The sequence below is a fragment of the Kogia breviceps genome, chromosome 1 (assembly GCF_026419965.1).
Source record: "Kogia breviceps isolate mKogBre1 chromosome 1, mKogBre1 haplotype 1, whole genome shotgun sequence".
In the NCBI taxonomy this organism is placed as follows: Eukaryota; Metazoa; Chordata; class Mammalia; order Artiodactyla; family Physeteridae; genus Kogia; species Kogia breviceps.
In genome coordinates, this window is record NC_081310.1 from 190,046,993 (window position 1) to 190,073,704 (window position 26,712).

The window sequence follows — 26,712 nt, forward strand, 5'->3', positions numbered from 1 at the left end:
ACAACCACTGTTGCCATACCAGCAGAGGGGGCTCAGTAGTGTACAAAACCGCCAGTGTCTATTCTGACTGGGAAAGTTTTGCAAATTTAGTTCAGAATATAGAAGTAGAATAAATAGAAGAGTCTTGGTGATTCCATGTCTGCATATAAATGACTACATCTCAATTATTACAAATTTGATATCAGTATCACTGCAAGTGAATGTTATTAATAGTAAAATTCTTGTGTAACATCTAAATCTTCAATGCTCTTTCTCCTCCCTCCTCACCCCCTGCACCTATATATACGTGTGTGTGATTTCACCCCCTGCACCTGTATATATGTGTGAGATTTTGCATTTCTTTCTAAATTAGATTCTGGTAGGCAGCAAACATTTGTAGAATTTGGTGCAATTGTTTTGTTCGAATTCTGAAAATTAATTTTTTCCTTCAGTTCTTTTAAGTTTGCAGTTAGCTTCTTTTTCTGGCCATAACACTATGTAAATAGGAAGTAATAATGAAGGTAATTAATTATGCTAATCTGTTTTAGTTAAGAATCCTTTTCTTTATAAAATTAAAATATTTAGAAATATAACCGTAGGCTTCCCTTAAGTACTTCTGCATTTTATAAAAATTGGTATAAACAACTTTTAGGTAAGCTGATTTTAAAGGAGAGTTTTCTTTAAAGTTGTTAGGCTTCCTAAATTGGAATACTTTAGTCTAGAAGTCAACTATGGAGGGAAATAAGAGAGAAGAATAATTTTTCTCTTCTAGTGTAATATAAGCAGATGAGCATTAGTATAAATAAATTGCATAGGTTTAGTTACTTTATCAGTAAATATAGTTTCTATACTAATTCTCTGTAGAGGATCATAATTAGAAAGTTGTTTGAAATGTGAAAGAAAATATTTATTTTTATACAGTGTTCTGTTCCACTCAGAAGGCAGAAATAGGAATATTATTTGTACAAAATAACAGTAACAAACATCAAAATGAAACTAGAGATTATAAAATCATTTGGAAGTCAGGACATAGATACTTTTACATGATGAAAAATAGTTTCAGGAAATTTTAAAGATAACAGCGTGAGATTTGTAATTGTGGGATGATTACTTGTCACTAAAAAGGTATAAAATATATACATATATAGTGTTATTTCTCTGTGTATGCCTTGTGTGTATAAAGACATCTCCAATGTTCTCTGACTAAAGAATTTTATGCTCATTGGAAACCCAAATCAAGTGAAACTTATTGTGAAAGACTATTTTATCTCCCTTTGGATCTGTAGTATGTGGTACTGCTTTCCAGTGGAAATTTCTTTGCTAGGCTTAGAAACTGCTGGTATAAGTGATTGTAAAGTGCATATTTTTCTTTGAATAATTTTTGCCTCGTTATGTAACAATATAGGGCACACTATTTTGCTAACCAGTTTGAAATAAAGCTAAATATGTTTACATTTTTGTGCTTATTAAAAACATTGATTTGTTCAGTTTATTGTTTCAGAATATACAACTGCTTTTCTCAAAGGAAACTTTAATAAGCATGTCTTCTGGTATAAAATTGGTATATATGGTAAAACAAATGTATTTTTACTACTGGCTTGTTTAAAATGTTCTATTAATATTGATACTTTAACCATTAACTTCTGCAAATAGAATGTAAAACAAAATGCAAAGAATATTTGAATATTTACTATATTTATCTATCTATCTATCTATCTATCTATCTATCTATCTATATATATGCCTTACACTTTTCTGAGAGTTTACATGTGTTAAAGCATTTAATTTTCACAAAGGCTCTATGAGATAGGTATTATTATTACCCACATTTTATAGATAAGGAAACTAAGCTCTAAGCTTTTTAAAGAAACTCTAAAATATTGCTGTTTTTTTTTTTTCCTGGCCACACTGCGTGGCATATGGAACTTCCCCGACTAGGCATGGAACCCGTGCCCCCTGAAGTGGAAGCTCAGAGCCCTAACCACTGGACCACCAGGGAATTCACAGTAGTATCCTTTTAATTAGTGTAGTAGTTTAATTAATTCAGTAAACTTTTTCTTTCTTCCTTTTTTAACTTTATGTAATGGAAAATTTCAAATACATGCATAAATACAGAGGATAATATGGTGAATCTCTGTGTACTCATCGCTCAGCTTCAAAAATTACCAACATTTTTAACTGTCTTATTTCATTTTTCTCCCCACTTTTGGGCAGGGGGGTGGTGGAGGTTTTGTTTTTTTTTGCGGTACGTGGGCCTCTCACTGTTGCGGCCTCTCCCATTGCAGAGCACACGCTCTGGACGCGCAGGCTCAGCGGCCATGACTCACGGGCCTAGCCGCTCAGCGGCACGTGGGATCTTCCCGGACCGGGGCACAAACCTGTGTCCCCTGCATCGGCAGGCGGACTCTCAACCACTGCGCCACCAGGGAAGCCCCTGTGGAGTTTTTTAAAGCAAAGTCAAGATATCCTATTATGTCACTAATAAATAGCTAGATACTCATCTTTAACTGATTTTGGGGTCTTAGAGGTGATTTGTTCATGAATTTTGCAGTTCTTATTGAGAGAGTACACATTTAGGATTGCTATTTCTTCTTCATGAATTGACGCCTTTATCATTGTGAAATGTCCCTCTTTTTTTTCCTGGTAATATTCCTTGTTTTGAAGTCTACAATGTCAAGTGTTAATATAGACATTGTAGCTCTCTAACGGTTGAAATTTTCCTTATATCTTTCCCATCCTTTGACATTCAGCCACTCTCCACCTTTATATTTAAGGTACATTTCAGGGAATTCCCTGGTCATCCAGTGGTTAGGACTTGGCGCTTTCACTGCTAAGGGCCTGGGTTCAATCCCCCCGGTCCGGGAACTAAGATCCCACAAGCCTCTCGGTGTGTCCAAAAAAAAAAAAAAAGGTACATTTCTTGTAGACAGCTTGTATTAGGCTTTACTTTTTTAGCCAGTCTGATAGTCTCTGTCTTTTGATTGAAGTGTTTATAGACCATATGCTTAGTTTATTTCAATGTAGTTAGAGTTTTTATCTATTGATACCATCTTGCTATTTGTTTTCTCTTTATACCATCTGTGCTATGTTCCTTTTTGTCTTTTCCTACCTTGTTTTGTATTAAGTAATTGAGGATTTTTTAGTGTTCCATTTTATCTCCACTATTGGCTTATTAGCTGTACTTCTGAGTGTGTGTGGTTCTGGGGTTTACAATATAGATATTAAATTTATCACAGTCTACAATACGCATTTTACGTTTATCTACAGTCAGTTATACAGGGGTACGATGTTATACGTCTTCACATGTAAGACCTCGTACTTTCTTTTTCCCCCATTCTTTGTGCTATTGTTGTCATACATTTTATTTCTATGTGTTGTAAACCTTGCAATACAGTATTTTTGCTTTAAACAGTTAGGTACCTTTTAGGGAAATTTTTAAAGTAAGAAAAGAAGTCTCTTATATTTACCCATATATCTTGTGTTCTTCATTTCTTAGTATATGTATATTCAAATTTCTAGCTGATATCATCCTTCCATCTGAAGGACTTCCTTTAACATTTCTTGTCATGCAGGTGTACTAGTGTTATATTTTTTCTACCTCGCTTGTCTGAAAATATTTTTATTTTACTTTTAGGATATTATCATGTACATAGAATTCCAAGTTTGTTTCTTTTTCTTTTTCTTTTCAGCACTTTGAAGATGTCATTCCATTGACTTCTGGCTTTCGTAGTTTCTGACAGGCATTCCCTATCAGTGGTTTTCAGCGATTTGATTATGATGTGTTTTGGTTTGGTTTTGTCATTATGTATGTGCTTTTATTCTACCTGGTTTGTTTAGATTCTTGGAACTCTGGGTTTATAAAAACAATCTTTACCTGGCTCCTTTTTTCTACCAGGACTCTTAATTACATGTGTGTTAGACTGTCTGATACTGCCACAACGGTTACTGAAGCTGTGTTAAATTTTTTCAGTCTTTTTTTTCTCTGTGTTTCATTTTGGATAGTTTGTGTTGCTGTGTGTCTTAAGTTTCAACTGATTCTTTCCTTCTTCATGCTCTGATCTGCTGTTAATTACCTACAGTGACACTTTCTTGTTGTATATTGTATTTTTCATCTCTGGAAGTTTTTTTTTCCTTTTAAATGTCTTTCTCTCTCTCTCTCTCTCTCTCTCTCTCTCTTTCTCTCTATTATAGTTACTTCTCTTTAATTCCTTGAGCATAATAGTGGTGTACTTTTTATAGCTCTTTTAATGTCCTTGTCTTCTAGTTCCATCTGCCATTTCAGGGTTTTGGTTTGGGTGTCTGGCTTTTGTTGTCTTTTTTATATATAAATTTATTTTATTTATTTATTTTTGGCTGCATTGTGTCTTCGTTGCTGCACGCGGGCTTTCTCTAGTTGCGGCGAGCGGGGGCTGCTCTTCATTGTGGTGCGGGGGCTTCTCATTGTGGTGGCTTCTCTTGTTGCAGAGCACAGGCTCTAGGCATGCAGGCTTCAGTAGTTGTGGCAGCTGGGCTCAGTAGTTGTGGTGTGCAGGCTCAGTAGTTGTGCACGGGCTTAGTTGCTCCACGGCATGTGGGATCTTCCTGGACCAGGGCTTGCACCCATATCCCCTGCATTGGCAGGTGGATTCTTAACCATCGCGCCACCAGGGTAACCCCTTGTTGTCTTTCTTTAAAGAGTGTTTTGGCAGACAGTTAAGTTGCCTGCTGATCAGTTTCATCTTTTTGAGGTCTGTTTTTAAGTCTTGCTAAGGTGGATCTAGAGTTAGTCCTCAGTTTAGGGACAGTTTAGCTCTGTATTAAGAAGTGAACTCTCTGGGGTCTGCGCTGAATATCCTAGGTGATCACCGAAAACTCTCCAGTCTGACCTGATGGAACTTGAATGTCTTCCTGCTTGTGAGCTGTGGGAGTTGATCATCTTACAACTTTCTTGTAATTCTTTGCCTGACTTCATGGAGTTTCACTATGTATGTGTTGCCCAATCCTAAGCAAAGATTCAAGAGGACACTGACCATTTCTGCAGTTCTTTTTCTGTATGGCTTCCTTCCTTTCTGGAATTCTGCCCCCACAAGTTCCAGCCTCTTCAGCCTCCCTGAACTCTGTTATCTGTCTCCTCACTCAGTGAAGTTGGGCTCTTTTGGTTCCCCCTCACTTCATTTAGGTCCAAAAATTGCCTTCAAACAGAAGGCCTGGGCAATCAGTCTTTTTTTAGCTTGATCTAAAAGCATGATTAAGTTGAAATTTTAGAGCGAGAAAGCTTCACAGGCAGTTCTGCATACTTCCCATTGTCCTCCTCATGAGGTGTGATTTCTGGTGGTCTCACAGATTGAGCTCCAGGTTCAGATGATATTAGCCTGATCTGTCTATTAGAGTGTTTTCCATCAATCTTCTATATAATGGTTTTAGCACCCTTTGTTGATTATAAATTATTAGAGTTTGCAAACTGGTAATTTTCTTATTCAGTCATTCCTTCTTCGTCTAAATAGAATTCCTCACAAAGTTCTTTCCCATACTAGCTATTTGGTTACTCTGTTGGTTAGTATAGGAAAGGCAGGAAGAGGACTGGATTCTTTCCCTTTATTAATAAAGTTTTAGTAATCGTGAATTAGTCCCTTAGCAGCCTCTCCTAGTGACCGGTAAATTTTCTTTGCTATCATTTTGAACTTACAAGTTTTTTTCTGTTGCCTACATTTGACTCCATAATAGTTTTCTTGGGTTTTTGTGTTTTTTATGCTCAGATTGTTTCCTCTTAGGCCCATGGGAGTGCCTTCAAGTTGGGTCCTATGACCTTTTGACATGACTGCTTTAGTCTTTAATAGCCTCTTTGCTTTTGGGCACAAGAAGATATTCCAGGCTCATCTTGTACTTTTCCTGCCCCAATTGTAGAAATGGCCATTTCTTTTTTTTTTTTTTTTAAGTGATTTTTAAAATTATTAATTAATTAATTAATTTTTATTTTTGTCTGCATTGGGTCTTCATTGCTGGGCGCAGACTTCCTCTAGTTGTGGCGAGCGGGGGCTACTCTTTGTTGTGGTGCACGGGCTTCTCATTGTGATGCCTTCTCTTGTTGCAGAGCATGGGCTCTAGGCGTGCGGGCTCAGTAGTTGTGGCTCATGGGCTCTAGAGTTCAGGCTCAGTAGTTGTGGTGCACGGGCTTAGTTGGTCCACGGCATTGTGGGCTCTTCCAGGGCTCGAACTCGTGTACCCTGCATTGGCAGGCAGATTCTTAACCACTGTGCCACCAGGAAAGCCCCTATTTATCTCTTTAATTTTATACTTGTATCTCTTTTATGTTGGGTTTTTGTTTTTAATGGAGTAAACATATTTATTTGCTTTACACTGCACCTGTAGTAGTTTAAAAAAAACAATGACAATATTGTTACTACAAGTAAGACTACTGAATACAGCTTTTTTGTGTGTGTGAATTTTTTTGGTACTTAAAATATAACACACAAGATATGCAGTAAGAAACACTGCTTTTTTTTTTTTTTTTTTTTTTTTTTTTTTTTTTTTTTTTTTTTTTTTGCGGTATGCGGGCCTCTCACTGTTGTGGCCTCTCCCGTTGCGGAGCACAGGCTCCGGACGCGCAGGCTCAGCGGCCATGGCTCACGGGCTTAGTTGCTCCGCGGCATGTGGGATCTTCCCGGACCAGGGCACGAACCCGTGTCTCCTGCATCGGCAGGCAGATTCTCAACCACTGCGCCACCAGGGAAGCCCCAGAAACACTGCTTTTTAAAGCTACTTGAACTAATTTCTCTCTTAGTGGTGTTATGCCACCAACTTGTTATACAATTAGGTAATTTTAGTTTTTCAAATATTTTCTTCTTGTTAATTTCTCAAGATCACTGTTTTCCTTTCTGAAACTCCATTTAATGGGTGTTTACTTTTGTCCAGAGAATTTCATTGTACAATAATAAAAGAAGTTGAATGTTTATGCATACCTGTTTGTCTGTTTGGTTCATCTTCCTGTACTCTCCATTTAACATTTCTCCTGTCTGAAGTTTTGATTATGGTTTACAGCTTAAAAGAAGTAACAGGGAAGTACATAACTCCTCACAAACCAGGTATTATCTTTCTTTTGTATGGTAATGTTATTGTGTGTGGGTGGGAATTCTACAAATGTATGTCAGTTTTATTTTAGAATTTGTAAACTGATCTGGAATAGTAAATGTGAAGCAGTGAAATTAGGGGCATTTAGTTTTATAGTATGTTCTTATTTATGGGCTTCTTTTAAAGAATATTTAGAAACTAACAAAACATTGTAAATCAACTATATTTCTATGAAATTTTTTAAAAAAGAATATTTAAAGGCAGCTGTTTAGGATAGACCATTCAGTTGACCTTTGGCTCCAAGGACAAAATCTCACCATCACATATTTCTTTCTACCTGGAATTTAATATTATAAGCTTTCTTTGAATACATTTGTATTTTGCACAGTCTTCATTATTTTTTATAAAAATGGTACAAAATACTGCATTTTGACTTTTTTTTTTTAAACCAGACAATTGATACAGTATGCAGAATCAGCTTCCCTGAGATTATAGCAAATTTAAAGAAAGTCAAAGATAGAAATTAGTTTCCCTGACTTCACCCTTTTAAATGTGGACTCTTAAATTTGAATTAGGGTATTAAAGGTTTTCAGCCATCACAGTACCCATCTGAATGCAATATGATACACCACATATAAAAGGGCAGTTGGCATTGGCAACTTTCACTTGTTCCTGGGCGCTGTATCTTAGGGCATATTGTCTGCCTAAAAGCCAAGTTCTGGCTGTGCATGTTGCATCTTGATTGCCTTTTGTGCTCTTGCCTTTGTCTGGACTTTATTGGAAACCGCAACAACAACACGTGAAATATGGGTTTTAATTAGGCAAGTTATTAATGAGCAGAGTGGTTACTTGTGAAGTGGTGAAAAGTAGAAACTGTCTGTATTATTTATCTAATGTTGCTTAGGTCTTATAGGCCACCTAACTCAACAAATATTTATACAACTCTAAGATAATGAAGATACTGTACAAAATGAATAGAAGGCCAGAAGCATACTTAATTGGCTGGAGGGGATGGGAGAATCCCCTCCAAAAGAAAGAACTCAAATATTGAATAGGAATTTGCCATACTGGCAAGTAGGAGAAGGGATTTGAGGAAGAGAGGTGGCCAGCAAGAGCAAAGACCAGAGATGGGAAAAGAGTTTAGGTTATTTCAGGAACAAGTAGCTCAAAGTGACTGGTATATTTATTTTATATTACCTGGTAATTTCATTCATTTTATTAAAATGTTCATATTTCTGATGGGAAGAATTAAACCAAATAAGATATATTTTCCAGGGTTCAGGAGGATAATTATTTGCTTTCTGTCCAGGTGACATTATATCAGAATTTCTTCCATTAAATCTTTTTATCTATTCCATAAGTGGTTTTTTTTTGGAGAGAAATACATGTATTTGATCTTCCTTCATTCAATAGTAATAATAGTAATAATAGCAATCTGCTTTCCTGCTATGTTGGAGAAATTTTAAAGTTTTAACCTATAAATGCAATATCATTTTTAAGTATAAGCAGAGCTCTCAGTATGTGAGGTTAAATTTACTGAAGATGGCAGTGACATTTTGATATCATTTGTTTCCTTCCCCCTCCCTATATCTGCTTATTATCCTAGAATCAGTCAATTTACCAGTAACTTTTGGGGGGAAGCAAAGGCATTCCCAAATCAGTGGATCTTTTCTAAGGAAAAAATATGCTGCATCAGAAGTGACTAAATATTAAAAATGAGGAGATATAACCAGTAACTGATACTATGTATTTCCTCTAAGTCCTTTATTTATTTATTTTTTAATGGGTTTGCCTGATTTATTTTATTTTAGTTTTTTGGCTGTGGGGAGGCGTGTGCGATCTTAGTTCCCTCACCAGGAATCAAACCCACGCCCCCTGCAGTGGAAGCACATAGTCTTAATTACTGGACTGCCAGGGCAGTCCCTACTCGAAGTCCTTGAAAATGTTAGTTTATTTATTACTTCCTACGTACTTCTGTTGACATTTTTGTTATGGGGTGTTTTAGAGGGAGGGTGTCTTAGCTCAGGCTGCCATAACAAAATACCATAGGATAGTTAGCTTAAACAACAGAAATTTATTTCTCACAGTTCTGAAGACTGGCAAGTCGAAGATCAAGGTGCTGGCAAGGCAGTTGTCATTCTGAGGCTTCTTCTTTTCCTTTGTAGGTAGCTGCCATCTTCTTGTACGCTCACGTGACTGCTTTGGGGAAAGAGTGAGCAAGCTCTCTGGTGTCTCTTCTTTTTTTTTTAACATCTTTATTGGAGTATAACTGCTTTACAATGGTGTGTTAGTTTCTGCTTTACAACAAAGTGAATCAGCTATACATATACATATGTTCGCATATCTCTTCCTTCTTGCATCACCCTCCCTCCCACCCTCCCTATCCCACCCCTCTAGGTGGTCACAAAGCAGAGAGGTGAACTCCCTGTGCTATGCGGCAGCTTCCCACCAGCTATCTAACTTACATTTGGTAGTGTATATATGTCCCTGCCACTCTCTCACATCATCACAGCTTACCCTTCCCCCTCCCCATATCCTCAAGTCCATGCTCTAGTAGGTCTGTGTTTTATTCCCGTCCTACCACTAATCTCTTCATGACATTTTTTTCCTTAGATTCCATATATATTCTCCTAGAGAAATGGAAATAAAAACAAAAATAAACAAATGGGACCTAATGAAACTTAAAAGCTTTTGCACAGCAAAGGATACCATAAACAAGACCAAAAGAATGGGAGAAAATAATTTGCAAATGAAGCAACTGACAAAGGATTAATCTCCAAAATTTATAAGCAACTCATGCAGCTCAATAACAAAAAAACAAACAACCCAATCCAAAAATGGGCAGAAGAACTAAATAGACATTTCTCCAAAGAAGATATACAGATTGCCAACAAACACATGAAAGAATGCTCAACATCATTAATCATTAGAGAAATGCACATCAAAACTACAATGAGATACCATCTCACACCGGTCAGATTGGCCATCATCAAAAACTCTAGGAACAATAAATGCTGGAGAGGGGGTGGAGAAAAGGGAACAGTCTTGCACTGCTGGTGGGAATGTAAATTAATATAGCCACTATGGAGAACAGTATGGACGTTCCTTAAAAAACTACAAATAGAACTACCATACGACCCTGCAATCCCACTACTGGGCATATACCCTGAGAAAACCATAATTCAAAAAGAGTCATGTACCAAAATGTTCATTGCAGCTCTATTTACGATAGCCAGGACATGGAAGCAACCTAAGTGTCCATCAACAGATGAATGGATAAAGAAGATGTGGCACATATATATATACAATGGAATATTACTCAGCCATAAAAAGAAATGAAACTGAGTTATTTGTAATGAGGTGGATAGACCTGGAGTCTGTCATACAGAGTGAAGTAAGTCAGAAGGAGAAAAACAAATACCGTATGCTAACACATATATATGGAATCTAAGAAAAAAAAATGTCATGAAGAGATTAGTGGTAGGACGGGAATAAAACACAGACCTACTAGAGAATGGACTTGAGGATATGGGGAGGGGGAAGGGTAAGATATGCTGAAGTTAGAGAGTGGCAGGGACATATATACACTACCAAATGTAAATTAGACAGCTAGTGGGAAGCTACCGCATAGCACAGGGAGATCACCTCTGTGCTTTGTGACCACCTAGAGGGGTGGGATAGGGAGGGTGGGAGGGAGGGTGACGCAAGAGGGAAGAGATATGGGAACATATGTATACGTATAACTGATTCACTTTGTTGCAAAGGAGAAACTAACACACTATTTTAAAACAGTTATACTCAAATAGAGATGTTAAAAAAATATATTAAAAAAAAATAAAATAACTAAGCAGTGTATTGCTTAGGAATATATATGTATCTTTTTTCGTTAAAAATTCTTTTTTTTTAATTTTTAAAAAATTTATTTTATGGGCTTCCCTGGTGGCACAGTGGTTGAGAATCCTCCTGCCAATGCAGGGGACATGGGTTCGTGTCCCGGTCCGGGAAGATCCCACATGCCGCGGAGCGGCTGGGCCCGTGAGCCATGGCCGCTGAGCCTGCGCGTCCGGAGCCTGTGCTCCGCAACGGGAGAGGCCACAACAGTGAGAGGCCCGCGTACCGGAAAAAAAAATAATTAATTAATTAATTTTTTAAATTTATTTTTGGCTACATTGGGTCTTCGTTGCTGCGTGCGGGCTTTCTCTAGTTACGGTGAGGGGGGGCTACTCATTGCGGTGGCTTCTCTTGTTGAAGAGCGCGGGCTCTAGGTGCGCGGGCTTCAGTAGTTGTGGCGTGTGGGCTCAGTAGCTGTGGAGCACAGGCTTAGTTGCTCCACCGCATGTGGGATCTTCCTGGACTAGGGCTCGAACCCGTGTCCCCTGCATTGGCAGGAGGATTCTTAACCACTGCACCACCGGGGAAGTCCTATGCAGTTTTTTGTTTTTTGTTTTTTGCGGTACGCGGGCCTCTCACTGTTGTGGCCTCTCCCATTGCGGAGTACAGGCTCCGGACGCACAAGCTCAGCGGCCATGGCTCACGGGCCCAGCCGCTCCGCGCCATGTGGGATCTTCCCGGACCGGGGCACGAACCCGTGTCCCCTGCATCGGCAGGCGGACTCTCAACCACTGCGCCACCAGGGAAGCCCTGCAGTTTTTTAAAATTGTGGTAAATTTACGTAACATGAAGTTTACCATTTTAATCACTTTTAACTGTACAGTTAAGTGGCATTGAGTACATTCACATTATTGTGCAACCATCACCATTATTCACCCCAGAATGTTTTTATCTTCCCTGACTGAAACTCCATACACATTGAACAATAATTCCCTGTTCTCCCCACCCTCTAGCTCCCCTGGCAACCACCATTCTACTTTGCTGTATAACTTGAGTACTCTAGGTACCTCACATAATCGGAATCATGTGGTACTTATCCTTTCATGTCTGGCTTGTTTCACTCAGCATAATGTCTTCAGGCTTCTCCTTGTAGCATGTGTCAGAATTTCCTTCCTGTTTAAGGCTAAATAATAGTCTGTTACGTGTGTATACTACATTTTGTTTATCCGTTATCCACTGATAGACATTTGAGTCGTTTCTACCTTTTTGCTGTTGTGAACAGCGCTTCTATGAACATGGATATACAGGTACCTGTTTGAGTCCCTGCTTTCAGTTCTTTTGGGTATATACCCAGGAATGAAGTTGCTGGATCGTATGGTAATTCTGACTGATTTTTTGAGAAATTGTCATACTGTTTCCCACTGTGGCTGTACCTCTCTATGGTTTTGTCTGTATAATATATCAATATTTGGCTGTTAAAAATTAATTTTCAAAAGGCAAAGCCTCCTTCTTCCCCTCCTCAGAGCTGCTGCTCCTAACTTTGATATGTGTCTTTCTAGATCATTTTTCTATGCATATATATATATAGATATAGATACCTATGTGGGTATACAATTTTGATTTGTTCCTTTGTTGTTGTTGTTGTTGAACTGGCTGTGAAAGAGTTGTTCAAGTGCTCCCTTAAAAATAAAAACGCCTGGGATCCAACCCCCCAGAGATTTTGATTAGATTGGCTTGAATGGGCTTAGGAATCTGAATTTTAATAGTTCTCAGACGATTCTGATGGGCAGCCATTGATTTATTTTTAACATAAGTGGTATTATATTAATCATATTATTTTGCGGTTTTTGGAGATCTCTTCATGCCAATATATGCTGGCATACCCACATTTTAAAAAACTAGTGCTTTAAATTCTGTAGCTTAGATATAGCATAATTTACATAGCCATTCTTCCATTAATGGACTTTTATTTTCCTCTTTGGCCGCACTATGCAGCATGCAGAACTTCCCTGACCAGAGACTAAACCCGTGCTGCCTGCAGTGGAGGAGCTACGTCTTAACCACTGGACCACCAGGGAAGTCCTATCAATGGACTTTTAGGTAGTTGCAAGTTTTTGTCATTACAGAGAAGATGCGACAAACCTCCACTAGTGCACATGTATAGATGTTTGTGTTGGAAAGATGCCTGAAAATTAACTTGCTGAGTCAAACGGCAAGTCAGTACCACCAAATCCAATACATTACTGAAATTTTCCTTCTTCTGTATGAACTTTTTCTTCTTCTGAAGAAGGAAATACTTATATAGTTGACCCTTGAGCAACAGGTGTGAACTGCACGGGACCACTTATACAGGGATTTTCTTTTTCCAGTAGTAAATACTACAGTAGTACACCATTTGGGGGTGGATATGGAGGAACAGCATACAAGGAGGCTGTTATTGGGTTGGCCAAAAAGTTCGTTGGGCGTTTCCGTAAGATGGCTCTAGTAGCACTTAGTTGTCCTTAACTTGATTAAAAACAATTTTGTTAGATTGTATTGTGGCAGCTGTCATATCAGGGTGCACTTAAAAAAAAAACATCAAAATTGGTGAATTTTTGTGTAGCCATTTTAATATTGAAGATGGAAGAAAAACAACATTTTCGGCATATTATGCTTTATTATCTCAAGAAAGGTAAAAACGCAACTGAAACTCACAAAAAGATTTGTGCAGTGTATAGAGAAGGTGCTGTGACTGATTGAATGCGTCAAAAGTGGTTTGTGAAGTGTCATGCTGGAGATTTCTCGCTGGACGATGCTCCACGGTCGGGTAGACCAGTTGAAGTTGATAGCGATCAAATCGAGACACTAATTGAGAACAATCAACGTTATAGCAGGCAGGAGATAGCCGACATGCTCAAAATATCCAAATCTAGTGTTGAAAATCATTTGCACTAGCTTGGTTATGTTGATCGTTTTGATGTTTGGGTTCCGTATAAGTTAGGTGAAGAAAACCTTCTTGACCGTATTTCTGCATGCAATTTTCTACTTAAACGTAACGAAAACGTTCTGTTTTTAAAACAAATTGTGACGGGCGATGAAAAGTGGATACTGTACAATAATGTGGAACAGAAGAGATCATGGGGCAAGTGCAATGAACTTCTACCAACCACACCAAAGGCTGGTCTTCATCCAAAGAAGGTGATGTTGGGACTTCCTTGGTGGCACAGGGGTTAAGAATCCACCTGCCAATGCAGGGGCCACATGTTCGAGCCCTGGTCTGGGGAGATCCCACATGCTGCGGAGCAGCTGGGCCCATGCACCACAACTACTGAGCCTGCGCTCTAGAGCCCGCGAGCCACAACTACTGAAGCCCGCACACCTAGAGCCCAAGCTCCGCAACAAAGGGAAGCCCCTGCTTGCTGCAACTAGAGAAAGCCCGCACGCAGCAACGAAGACCCAGTGCAGCCAAAGATAAATAAATAAATTTATTTTTAAAAACCAAAAAAACAAGGTGATGCTGTGTATATGGTGGGATTGGAAGGAAGTCCTCTATTATGAGCTGTTTCCTGAAAACAAATGATTAATTCCAACAAGTACTGCTCCCAGTTAGACTAACCAAAAGCAGCAGTTATCAAAAAGCATCTGGAATTAGTCAACAGAAAATGCATTATCTTCCATCAGGATAATGCAATACTGCATGTTTCTTTGATGACCAGGCAGAAACGGTTACAGCTTGGCTAGGAAGTTCTGATTCATCCACCTTATTCACCAGACATTGCACCTTTAGATTTCCATTTATTTCAATCTTTACAAAATTCCCTTAATGGGAAAAATTTCAGTTCCCTGGGGAAGACTGTAAAAGACACCTGGAACAGTTCTTTGCTCAAAAAGATAAAAAGTTTTGGGAAGATGGAATTATGAAGTTGCCTGAAAAATGGCAGAAGGTAGTGGAACAAAATGGTGAATACATTGTTCAGTAAAGTTCTTGGTGAAAATGAAAAATGTGTCTTTTATTTTTACTTAAAAACTGAAGGAACTTTTTGGCCAACCCAATAGTTATATGCAGATTTCAACTGAGTGGAGGAGGGTAGACGCCCCTAATTCCCGCCTTGTTCAAGGGTCAGGTATACAATAAGTTCTGTGCAATAGCAGAAATACTTGTATAAGATATGTTGATATATTTAAAAGAAACTTAAAATCAATTGCTGTTTTTTAATTATGGGGAAAATATTCATTAATGATACAGAGCTGATTATGCAAAGTAAAATGAATTTGATTTTTAAATTTATTTTTATTTATTTATTTTAACATCTTTATTGGAGTATAATTGCTTTACAATGGTGTGTTAGTTTCTGCTTTACAACAAAGTGAATCAGTTATACATACACATGTGTTCCCATATCTCTTCCCTCTTGTGTGATTTTTTAAAAACTATTCCTTCTGGGAATTCCCTGGCGGTCCAGTGGTTAGGACGCTGCATTTCCACTGCAGGGGCCACTGGTTTGATCCCTGGTCAGGGAACTAAGATCCTTCAAGTTGCATGGCGTGGCCAAAAATAATAATAATAATAAAATAAAACTTAAAAAAAATTTTTCTTCCTTCCATTGAAATAGATCTGCAGTGGATGACTGAACTAGAAAGATGTTAGTTAGCCCTTCTTAAAACTGAAACCATGAAGTGATTATTGCTTTAGCCATCCTTAACCCAGGGGAGACTTTTGTTTTCCTTATTATTTCATAGACTTTCCTCTGGATTTTGAAGAGTTTTGTAACTTAGATCATTTTGGAATGAGGTTTGGACTTGTTCCTTTTTTTCCTTTTTTCTTCTTCTTTTTTTTTTAAATGTGTCATAAGATAGCATCTTATGTTTTAAACTTTAGCTTCTATGGAAAGTTTTGAAACTATGGTTTGACTGTAATATCCCTAATAACAGTAATAAAATTTGATATATTCCATTGCAGTTTAAAAGAAAAAAAGGTGCTACAGTTAAGTCTTGTTAAAAATACAGACCTTGGGCTTCCCTGGTGGCGCAGTGGTTGAGAGTCTGCCTGCCGATGCAGGGGACACGGGTTCGTGCCCCGGTCCGGGAAGATCCCACATGCCGCGGAGCAGCTGGGCCCGTGAGCCATGGCCGCTGAGCCTGCGCGTCCGGAGCCTGTGCTCCGCAACGGGAGAGGCCACGACAGTGAGAGGCCCGCGTACTGCAAAAAAAATAATAATAATTTAAAAAAATAAAAATACAGACCTTAAGAATTTAGTGGGGGAAACACATGAGTTAAAAAGCGTTATAAATTCACCAGCCAATGAAACAAAAGAGCAGCTAAGCTATTTCTAAAAGAAATCAGGTTACATTAATCTTTCATGCATTCTTGCCAGTAGCCATCATTGACTCTCTTTTTCTAGCATTTGGAAATGGTTTCCCAGCATAATGGGAGTTTTAATTTAAATTCGCCTTTAAAAAATTTCAGACTGTATAACTTGTTTAAATTGTGGGATTTTTTTTCACAAAGTAAATAAGTAGTAAAATGAAATAGCCTGACATAGTGAAATAGTAGTCCCCAAAATATTGGTTCAGGTTCATATTGTCTTGAGGGTTTGTGCATGCGTGTGTTCGTTTATAAGGTTTCCTTTCTTGGAAGGAAAAGCCTTTATTCAGAGATTATGATCTTCCAAGTTGTTCAGGTTTTTAAACGTCCTTTTATGAAACTATGATGATATTAGATGGTAGAATTTGTGGGTGTGGGTAGGTAGTTTTTTTTTTTTTTTCCTGCCTTATTTGGGAAAATTAAAAGTTGTCGACCCTGTGTCAGTTCAAAAAAACTTGCTGGTCTGTGAAATTCAGAGGTCTGGGAACCATTGTGATAGAACCTTTCCCCAAAAGGCTAAGAGAATCCTCATATGCAGTGGTTTTGCATACTCCTCCCTTGTTTTCAGAATGAGGTTACGTAATGGCAGAAAAATCAGAACATCTTTTTTTTTTTTTTTTTTTTGCGGTATGTGGGCCTCTCACTGACTGTTGTGGCCTCTCCCGCTGCGGAGCACAGGCTCCGGACGCGCAGGCCTAGCGGCCATGGCTCACGGGCTTAGTTGCTCCGCGGCATGTGGGATCTTCCCGGACCAGGGCACGAACCCGTGTCTCCTGCATCGGCAGGCGGATTCTCAACCACTGCGCCACCAGGGAAGCCCAGAACATCTTAAAAATAGTAACGACTTGGGACTTCCTTGGTGGTGCAGTGGTTAAGACTCTGCACCCCCCATGCAGGGGGCCCGGGTTCCATTCCTGGTCAGGGAACTAGATCCCACATGCATGCTACCAACTAAGAGTTCTCATGCCGCAACTGGGGAGCCCATGTGCCGCAAAGAAGGAGCCAGCGAGCTGCAACTGAGAAGCCTATGTGCCGCAACTAAGACCCGGTGCAACCAAATAAATAAATACATATTTTTTTAAAATAGTAATGATTTGCTTAAGTACTATACATTTTATTTTTAATTTAAAATTTTTTTAAATTTTTTTGATTGCACCATGCAGCTTACAGGATCTTAGTTCCCTGACCAAGGATCAAACCCATGCCCCCTGCAGTGGAAGCATGCATTCTTAACCACTGGGCTGCCAAGGAAGTCCCTTAGGCCCCATTTTTACCCTCTAGTTTTATTTGTCTTTAACCATCTGAAATCTGTGATTTTATTATTTTTCATTTAAATTTTTTTTTTTTTTTTTTTTTTTTTTTTGCGGTACACGGGCCTCTCACCGTTGTGGCCTCTCCCGTTGCGGAGCGCAGGCTCCGGACGCGCAGGCTCAGCGGCCATGGCTCACGGGCCCAGCCGCTCCGCGGCATGTGGGATCTTCCCGGACCGGGGCACGAACCCGTGTCCCCTGCATCGGCAGGCGGACTCTCAACCACTGCGCCACCAGGGAAGCCCCTATTTTTCATTTAAATTTTTGATATGAAGTTTCTGTTTTTTTCAATCAGAATATCTAGAAATGAACATTTAGCTTTTGTTGTTGACTCTAAAATGAATTCATAAAAGCTTTGTTTGCTTTTTCATTCAGCAGCCTTTTGCTGAGTGTATATATGGATGCAAGAAATAGAATTATTTTCTTTTGTGCCCTAAGGGGAGAGGAGGAGGCAGACAGACAACAGTATAGTAATTGCTAGTATGAAGACAGGTACTTAGTGTTGTGGAAGCACAGAGGGAGAGGTAAGTGTGCTTTGAGCGTTTCTGCAGCCTGGCGCAGTCAATTTTGAGTTAACACAGTTTACTGCTGTTACAGTATGGTTATTTGCCTCTTTTGCATTTTCTTACTTTCCTAAATAATTATTTTCAAGAGGAAAATAATTTCCAAGCCTAGAAAATTGCACCTTTTTATTTTTTGTGTGTGATATGCAGGCCTCTCACTGTTGTGGCCTCTCCCGTTGCGGAGCACAGTCTCCGGACGTGCAGGCCCAGCGGCCATGGCTCACGGGCCCAGCCGCTCCGCGGCACGTGGGATCTTCCCGGACCGGGGCACGAACCCGTGTCCCCTGCATCGGCAGGCGGACTCCCAACCACTGCGCCACCAGGGAAGGCCGAAAATTGCACCTTTTAATGCACCTTTTCTCTAACTCTCCTCTGATTTGTACTACACTTCAAATGAAAGCCTTTTGTTTAAAATCACTGTTACAGTTAAATTATTATCATTATTTTTTATAAATTTATTTATTTGTTTATTTTTGTCTGCATTGGGTCTTCGTTGCTGTGCGTGGGCTTTCTCTAGTTGCAGCGAGCGGGGGCTACTCTTCATTGTGGTGCGTGGGCTTCTCATTGAGGTGGCTTCCCTTGTTGCGGAGCACGGGCTCTAGGCGCGCGGGCTTCATTAGTTGTGGCACATGGGCTCAGTAGTTGTGGCTCTCGGACTCTAGAGCATAGGCTCAGTAGTTGTGGCACACGGGCTTAGTTGCTCCGCGGCATGTGGGATCTTCCCGGACCAGGGCTCGAACCCGTGTCCCCTGCGTTGGCAGGTGGATTCTTAACCACTGCGCCACCAGGGAAGTCCTACAGTTAAATTACTACAATTAGAATTACGCTATACTTTGTATATTATTATTGTCTTCTCTTAAAATCTAAAAATTCAAGCTCTCACGAGATATAAATTTGAGTGTAAAGTTTTGTTATACTTTTTTCATTTTGTACCACATGAAACATTTTGCTGAACCTAGAGTATATGGTTCTCCGTATGGAATTTTCAGAACCTAGAATATCTTCATTGATGATTGAAACCAGTATATTTTTCTCAACCGTTTATACTTCGTAAAATCCTTTGGCTGCTACATATGAATATAGGGAATGGCCCTGAGAACTGTACATTTCTGCTACTATTCTGTAACAGTCGTAAAATTCTTTCATTTAACATCGGCCATTGCAAAGAATGATAAGAAAGTATACTGTTGGGGAGTTTGGGGAAATACCTTATTTTTCTGTTTCATTAAAGGGACTCTTACTTGGATAGCACAGAGATGAGTTAACCATTTAGAAAGAACAAACCTCACTGCAGCTGATATCTGTTATTAAATTTGGAATGCTTTCTAGAAACAGCTCTCTGAATTTACTTGTCAAAATAGCTCACAGTTTGCTAATGGCAACAGTAGTTATGCCAAATTATTCTATTTCTAGACTTTTTTTAAATCAAAACATTGACTGTCAGGAACCAACGAGTCTCCAGATTATGAGCTTCTGTTAATGTAGATAAAATATTAAGTAGTTTGTACATGTGGTAATATGCCCATCGAGTAAAAAACAGTTTTTGCCCTTTTAAAAAATATGTGTATTTCTAATCATTCTTTTAAAATTTATTTTATTTTTGGCTGCATCGGGTCTTCGTTGCTGCGCGGGCTTTCTCTAGTTGCAGCGAGCAGGGGCTACTCTTTGTTGCGGTGCACAGGCTTCTCATTGCGGTGGCTTCTCTTGTTGTGGAGCATGGGCTCTAGGCACATGGGCTTCAGTAGTTGTGACACATGGGCTCAGTAGTTGTGTTGCATGGGATTAGTTGCTCTGTGGCATGTGGGATCGTCCCAGAGCAGGACTCGAACCCGTGACCCTGTGTTGGCAGGCAGATTCTTAACCACTGTGCCACCAGAGAAGCCCAGTTTTTGCCCTTTTGTCCTAAAAGTAATTCTGTAAGTGGCAAAGAATATCGTACAGGAGACAGTAACTTGAAAATCTTTCATCTTTCCACCTTCCCGCATTTCATTCTCTGGGATGCTACCTATTCTTCAAAGCCAAAGTGCTTGCTTCTGTGTTACTTCCTTCTCATACTAGTTGGAAGCCATCTCTTCCTTCCCTGAACTGCTAGAGCTTCTTGTTTGGTACCACAGTCTGTCCTGTGCTGGTATTCTTTATGTGTCTTTGGCTGTTACTGGGTTAATCTCTTTGAGAGGAAATAGTGGCATATCTTCTTTTTAGAACTCCCATGAGATCTAAGCACAGTATTTTCACATATAGCAAATGTTCCATTGGTATTTATTGAGTGCATGAAATAAGGTAGAAATTTATATTTTACCATTTTTTCACTTGTAACTTTTTCATTTGACTTAGTACAGTGATAATGGTGATATATTAATAGGAAGACTTATTATCATCTTAGTTTGGATCATATTGTGGCCTGTAAATCTTCATTCAACAGTATTTTATATTTTCAAGGATAGTATTTAATACTTAGCTCACGGGACTTCCCTGGTGGTGCAGTGGATAAGACTCCACACTCCTAATGCAGGGGGCCCGGGTTCGATCCCTGGTCAGAGAACTGATCCCATGTGCATGCCATAACTAAGAGTTTGCATGCCTCAACTAAGGAGCTCATGTGCTCACGGGCCACAACTAAGGAGCCTGTGAGCCGCAACTAAGGAGTCCACCTGCCACAACTAAGACCCAGCACAACCAAATAAATAAATAAATATTAAAAAAAAAAATACTTAGCTCCCATTAGTGTGGCTGGGGTGGGTAACTTCATGAGTTCGTAATGATGTCTGTGCAGGGTTGCTACTTTGCCCCTGAAGCTTGAGAGGCCCTCGTGCTGATGGATGACTGTGGGTGCTTTCCGTTCAATCCAGCTCCGCATTCTTTAAGTCTCAGTGTGTTATTTTACCATCATCATTAAGGTTCTTCCTCAATTGCATTTTTTAACCTTTTGAAATTGTGAAGAGTAAGCTTGATTGTATTTTAAATGTTCAATTTCCTTTCAGGTAAGTGAAGGAAATTTTTCTTAAGAAAAGAAAATGTGTTTACTCCAAGAGGATTGTCAGATGTCTAGTTGTGTAGAAATCAAAGGTACAATTGGTCAAATATTGTACTAGGCAGTGATTGTTACATGGATAACAAAGTAGTTTCATTCCCATCTTGAATTTCTTTGAATCAATTTTAACCCTTCACAAGTTAATCTGTTTCCTCCAATAAGTTCAGAGGAGTTTGTTGCCATCTGCTGTCTTTACAGAATCTTTATGAAGTAGGTGGGGAACTTTCATTACTTAGGGATAGAGAGATTTTCCTGTCTTAACTGTGTGACTTAGCCTGGGTAACAGATCATTATTGCTAGAAACAGTAGCCAGATCTCCCAGTCTCAAAGTCTTAACCTTAATTTAAACTCCAGAAGGGCAAAATATATGGGTTTTAAAAATTGGTTTGTATTTAGCTGGATATAGTGTAGTAGTTTTTCAAAGGAAAAGATACAGCTGGGCCAAATAAATGGTTTCTCTTCAGTACCATCCCCCTGACCCAGCAAAGGGTCATTGGGTATGGCTCGGGAGTGTGGCAGCAGGCTCTCAGGCCAGTGTACACCTTTTGGCATGAAAAAATGAAAAACTGTTTCAAAGTGTCTCTATATCCTCTGGGAGTATGAGTGACGATTTCATTACCTAATCATGGACATGAAAATGAAGGGCTGTGCAAATTGGTGCAGGGCATGTAATTACAGAGGATTGGCATCTGAGCCCATACCTGTGCGTTCTCATTGGCATCTGTGCTCAAAGCCAAGTTAGCAAACATGCCCTCGGGGGCGTGAGGTTTGCTGCTTTTATGGACAGTGAAATGGTTGAACGATGAAAATTGCTTAAAACTTGGAATTACAAAAGTGTGAGTCCCTTTATTTAGGCTTGCTAATTGTACTTTGAGAAGGTTTGGAAAGAGAGTAAGACGTTGTTTTATTGAGCCAAACAGATTTATTTTGCTTGGGAAAAAATAGTAATATAAATAACCTTTTGCAGCCTTCATTGATTCAGTTTGTTCAGAAGCAGACCCTCAGCTCACAATCTGTCAAGATGTGTAAGGGAGCAGTTGTATTTCACATGCTATATTTAATTCAAATGTGGAAGATGCAGCCGAACTCAAGGAATCTGTTTCTTTGGATTCTTTTCCTTGGTGAATTTCAGAGCTGAGTGAGGGTTAAATATATGAGAAAGTCAATAAATAAAGGAATATAGTCAATGGGAGATGAAAAATGATAACTTGCAGGGGAAAGAGTAAGAAGGATTGTGGGAAGTGATATTTTTTCCAGTAGAAAAAGGCACTTTTGTGGGAGAGGGGCCAGAAAAATTCTAATTATTGTTTTCTGTTTTATGTAACTGTACTCTTTTTAAAAAGATTTTTAGAAATTTTATATTGGAGTATGTTTAACAGTGTTGTGTTAGTTTCAGGTGTACAGCATAGTGATTCAGTTATACATATAAATGTGTCTATTCTTTTTCAAATTCTTTTCCCATTTAGGTTATTACAGAAGATTGAGCAGAGTTCCCTGACAGTAGGTCCTTATTGGTTATCTGTTTTAAATATAAAAGTGTGTACATGTCAGGGCTTCCCTGGTGGCACAGTGGTTGAGAATCTGCCTGCCAATGCAGGGGACACGGGTTCAAGCCCTGGTCTGGGAAGATCCCACATGCTGCGAAGCAACTGAGTCCATGAGCCACAACTACTGAGCCTGTGTGTCTGGAGCCTGTGCTCCACAAGAGAGGCCGCGATAGTGAGAGGCCCACGCACTGCAATGAAGAGTGGCCCCCACTCGCCACAACTAGAGAAAGCCCTCACACAGAAATGAAGACCCAACACAGCCAAAAAAAAAAAAAAAAAGTGTGTACATGTCAATCCCAAACTCCCAATCTATCCCTCCTCCCCCCTCCCCCCCATAACCATAAATTCATTCTCTAAGTCTGTGAGTCTGTTTCTGTTTTGTAAATAAGTTCATTTGTATCATTATTTTTAAGATTCCACATACAAGCAATATCATATGATATTTGTCTTTCTCTGTCTGACTTACTTCACTTAGTATGATAATCTCCAAGTCCATCCATGTTGCTGCAAATGGCATAATTTCATTCTTTTTAATGGCTGAGTAATATTCCATTGTATATGTGTACCACATCTTCTTTATCCATTCATCTGTCAATGTACATTTAGGTTGTTTCCATGTCTTGGCTATTGTAAACAGCGCTGCAGTGAACACTGGGGTGCATGTATCCTTTCAAACCATGTTTTTCTCTGGATATATGCCCAGGAGTGGGATTGCTGGATCATATGGCAGCTCTATTTTTAGTTTTTTAAGGAACCTCCATACGGTTCTCCATAGGCTGTACCAATTTACATTCCCACCAGCAGTGTAGGAGGGTTCACTTTTCTCCACACCCTCTTCAGCATTTATTGTTTGTAGATATGTTTGTTTGGCTGTGCCATGCAGCTTGCAGGAAGTTAGTTCCCCAACCAGGGATTGAACCTGGTCCCTGGACAGTGAAAGCATGGGGTTCTAACCACTGGACCACCAGGGAATTCCCTATAGATTTTTTTCTTAGTGATGGCCATTCTGACTGGTGTGAAGTGATATCTCACTGTAGTTTTGATTTGCATTTCTCTGATAATTAGCGATGTTGAGCATCTTTTCATGTGCCTCTTGGCCATCTGTATGTCTTTGAAGAAATGTCTATTTAGGTCTTTTGCCCTTATTTTGATTGGGTTGTTTGTTTTTTTGCTATTGAGCCTCATGAGCTGTTTGTAAATTTTGGAGAGAGACTAATCTCTTCTCAGTTGCATAGTTTGCACATATTTTCTCCCATTCTGTGGGTTGTCTTTTCATTTTGTTTATGGTTTCCTTTGCTGTGCAAAAGCTTTTGAGTTTAATTAGGTCCCATTTGTTTATTTTTGTTTTTATTTCCATTACTCCAGGAGATGGCTCAAAAAAGACATTGCTGTGATTTATGTCAAAGAGTGTTCTGCCTGTGTTTTTCTCTAAGAGTTTTATAGTATCCCATCTTATATTTAGGTATCTAATCCATTTTGAGTTTATTTTTGTGTATAGTGTTAAAGATTGTTCTAATTTCATTTTTTTACATATAGCTGTCCAGTTTTCCCAGCACTATTTATTGAAGAGACTGTCTTTCCTCCATTGTATAGTCTTGCCTCTTTTGTCATTGATTAATTGACCATAGATGTGTGGGTTTATTTCTGGTCTTTCTGTCCTGTTCCATTGATCTATATTTCTGTTTTTGTGCCAGCACCATACTGTTTTGATGACTGTAGCTTTGTGATATAGTCTGAAGTCAGGGAGCCTGATTCCTCCAGCTCCATTTTTCTTTCTCAGGGTTGCTTTGGTTATTCACGGTCTTTTGTTTTTCCATACAAAATTTAAGATTTTTTGTTGTGGTTCTGTGAAAAATGCCATTGTTAATTTGATAGGGATTGCATTGAATCTGTATATTGCCTTGGGTAATATAGTCATTTTGATATGTAACTGTTCTCTTTAGGGTAGGAGTTAGGGTTAGAAATGGAAAGGCTTTCCTCTAGCAAGTTAAACTTGTGGAAAAACAGTTCACTGAAAGTAGGGCAGATGTGGCTAACTATCTAGGAGTTTTTATTTAACACAATTTATAGTGAACCTATCACAATACTTCTCTACTTTTGAGGAATGGAGGGAATTGCTGCTGCCCTCCCTCTGCCACCACCACTCTCCCCCAATTAGGAGGATTTAGGCTACTCCCCTACCTTTTTTATTTTGGCTGTGTTGGGTCTTCATTGCTGCACGTGGGCTTTCTTTAGTTGCGGCGAGCAGAGGCTACTCTTCGTTGCGGTGCATGGGCTTCTCATTGCGATGGCTTCTCTTGTTGCGGAGCATGGGCTTTAGCCACACAGGCTTCAGTAGTTGCAGCATGTAGGCTCAGTAGTTGTGACACGCAGGCCCTGGAGCATGTGGGCTTCAGTAGTTGTGGCACGTGGGCTCAGTAGTTGTGGCTCACAGGCTCTAGAGTGCAGGCTCAGTAGTTGTGGCGCACGGGCTTAGTTGCTCCGTGGCGTGTGGGATCTTCCCGGACCAGGGCTCGAACCTGTGTCCCCTGCATTAGCAGGTAGTTTCTTAACCACTGTGCCACCAGGGATGCCCCTCCCCTACTTCTAATTAGCCACCAGTTGTTCATCATCATCAAGATTCTAGCAGCCACTTTGCTAGGATACATTGCAGTATCATGAGCTAATTTTGTAGATAAATTATGTTGGGAGCCATTTCATGAGTTTTGACTCATGTTTTTCTTAATGTGATCATTCTTCCAGTTTTTAAGATGTTGTACATAATTAGTATGTGAATTACAGGAGTGGTACAGATGAGGTTGGAGGTTTCTTTTCTTTGCTCTCCTTGCACCACCCCCGTCTCACCTTTTGGAACATTTCAGATCTTTCTCAATGCCCCAAAGTATATTTCAGGGTCACTCTTCTCTTCCTGTTATTTCTTATCCTTCTCATTAGTGCTGGAGGGAGTGCTGGAAATTTGTACAGTGGATGGCGTAGTAAATGGTCAGGGTAGTTGTGTATGGTCAAGGGAATAGATGTATTAAAAAATTATAAAATGAACTCAGATGCCCCTTCAAGAAATGACATGCTGCCCATTTGTAAGGAATGTAGCAAAAGAAAGCTGTTAGTCCTTTCAGGGTCTGCCACAGCATTGAAAACAAGGTCATGCTCTTCTCAGCGCAGGCAGTGGTGGTGAGCAGGGCAGTGATCTAAGAGCCTCACCTTCTTGCCCAGCACTGGAGTCCTCTGCTGACCGTCTTTGCCCCCGAGCTCTCTGTTGGACAGGCTTTGTCAGATCTGCCTCATGGTCTGATGTCTCCTCCTGCTAAATCCTATTCTTTTCTTCTCATAAGAGTTCTCCCCATTAAACCTTTTTCATTCCTAATTTTATTTTAGCATCTGCTTCTTCTAGAATCTAACTTCTTACATAAATCACCGTGTTTCCTTCATTTTACTGTTTCTACCTCAGGCTTTGCATGAAACATCAGTGGTGTGGTATAAATGAATTGCCTGCCTCTGTGTATGTTTTATTTATTTATTTATTATTTATTTATTTATTTTTGGCTGTGCTGGGTCTTTGTTGCTGCGTGCGGCTTTCTCTAGTTGCAGTGAGCGGGGGCTACTCTTCATTGTGGTGCGCGGGCTTCTTATTGCGATGGCTTCTCTTGTTGCAGAGCATGGGCTCTAGACGTGGGCTCAGTAGTTGTGGCTCATGAGCTCTAGAGCGCAGGCTCAGTAGCTGTGGTGCACGGGCTTAATTGTTCCACGGCACGTGGGATCTTCCCAGACCAGGGCTCGAACCCATGTCCCCTGCATTGGCAGGCGGATTCCTAACCACTGTGCCGCCAGGGAAGTCCCTCTGTGTGTGTTTTAACTTGTGCTCTTCCTAGAAAATTCGGGGAATACAGGTAGCACAAAGACATTTAAAAATACCCATAATATTTTTTAAAAAATTAATTAACCTCCACTAGAGGTAACTGTTAATAGTGGCTTATTCTGGTAAACTTTAGAGAAGTGTGTTAAGTGTTCACCTGGGTGAATTTTTCACAAACTGAACACATCTGTGTAGCCATCACCCAAT

The 26,712-nt window shown here is 39.6% G+C and overlaps 1 protein-coding gene across 2 annotated transcripts in view; it reads left to right on the top strand.

Moving 5' to 3' along the window:
• The window catches only part of FBXO42 (F-box protein 42), a 107,721-nt gene that overhangs the window by 35,066 nt on the left and 45,943 nt on the right, over positions 1 to 26,712 (top strand). Inside the window, exon 4 of one of the 2 annotated variants that reach the window (XM_067016562.1) lies at positions 12,853 to 12,957. The exons of the other annotated variant lie outside the window; for it this stretch is intronic. The gene's annotated coding sequence lies outside the window, so the exon portion shown is untranslated. The remainder of the gene's footprint in view (positions 1 to 12,852; positions 12,958 to 26,712) is intronic. 2 annotated transcript variants of the gene reach the window in all.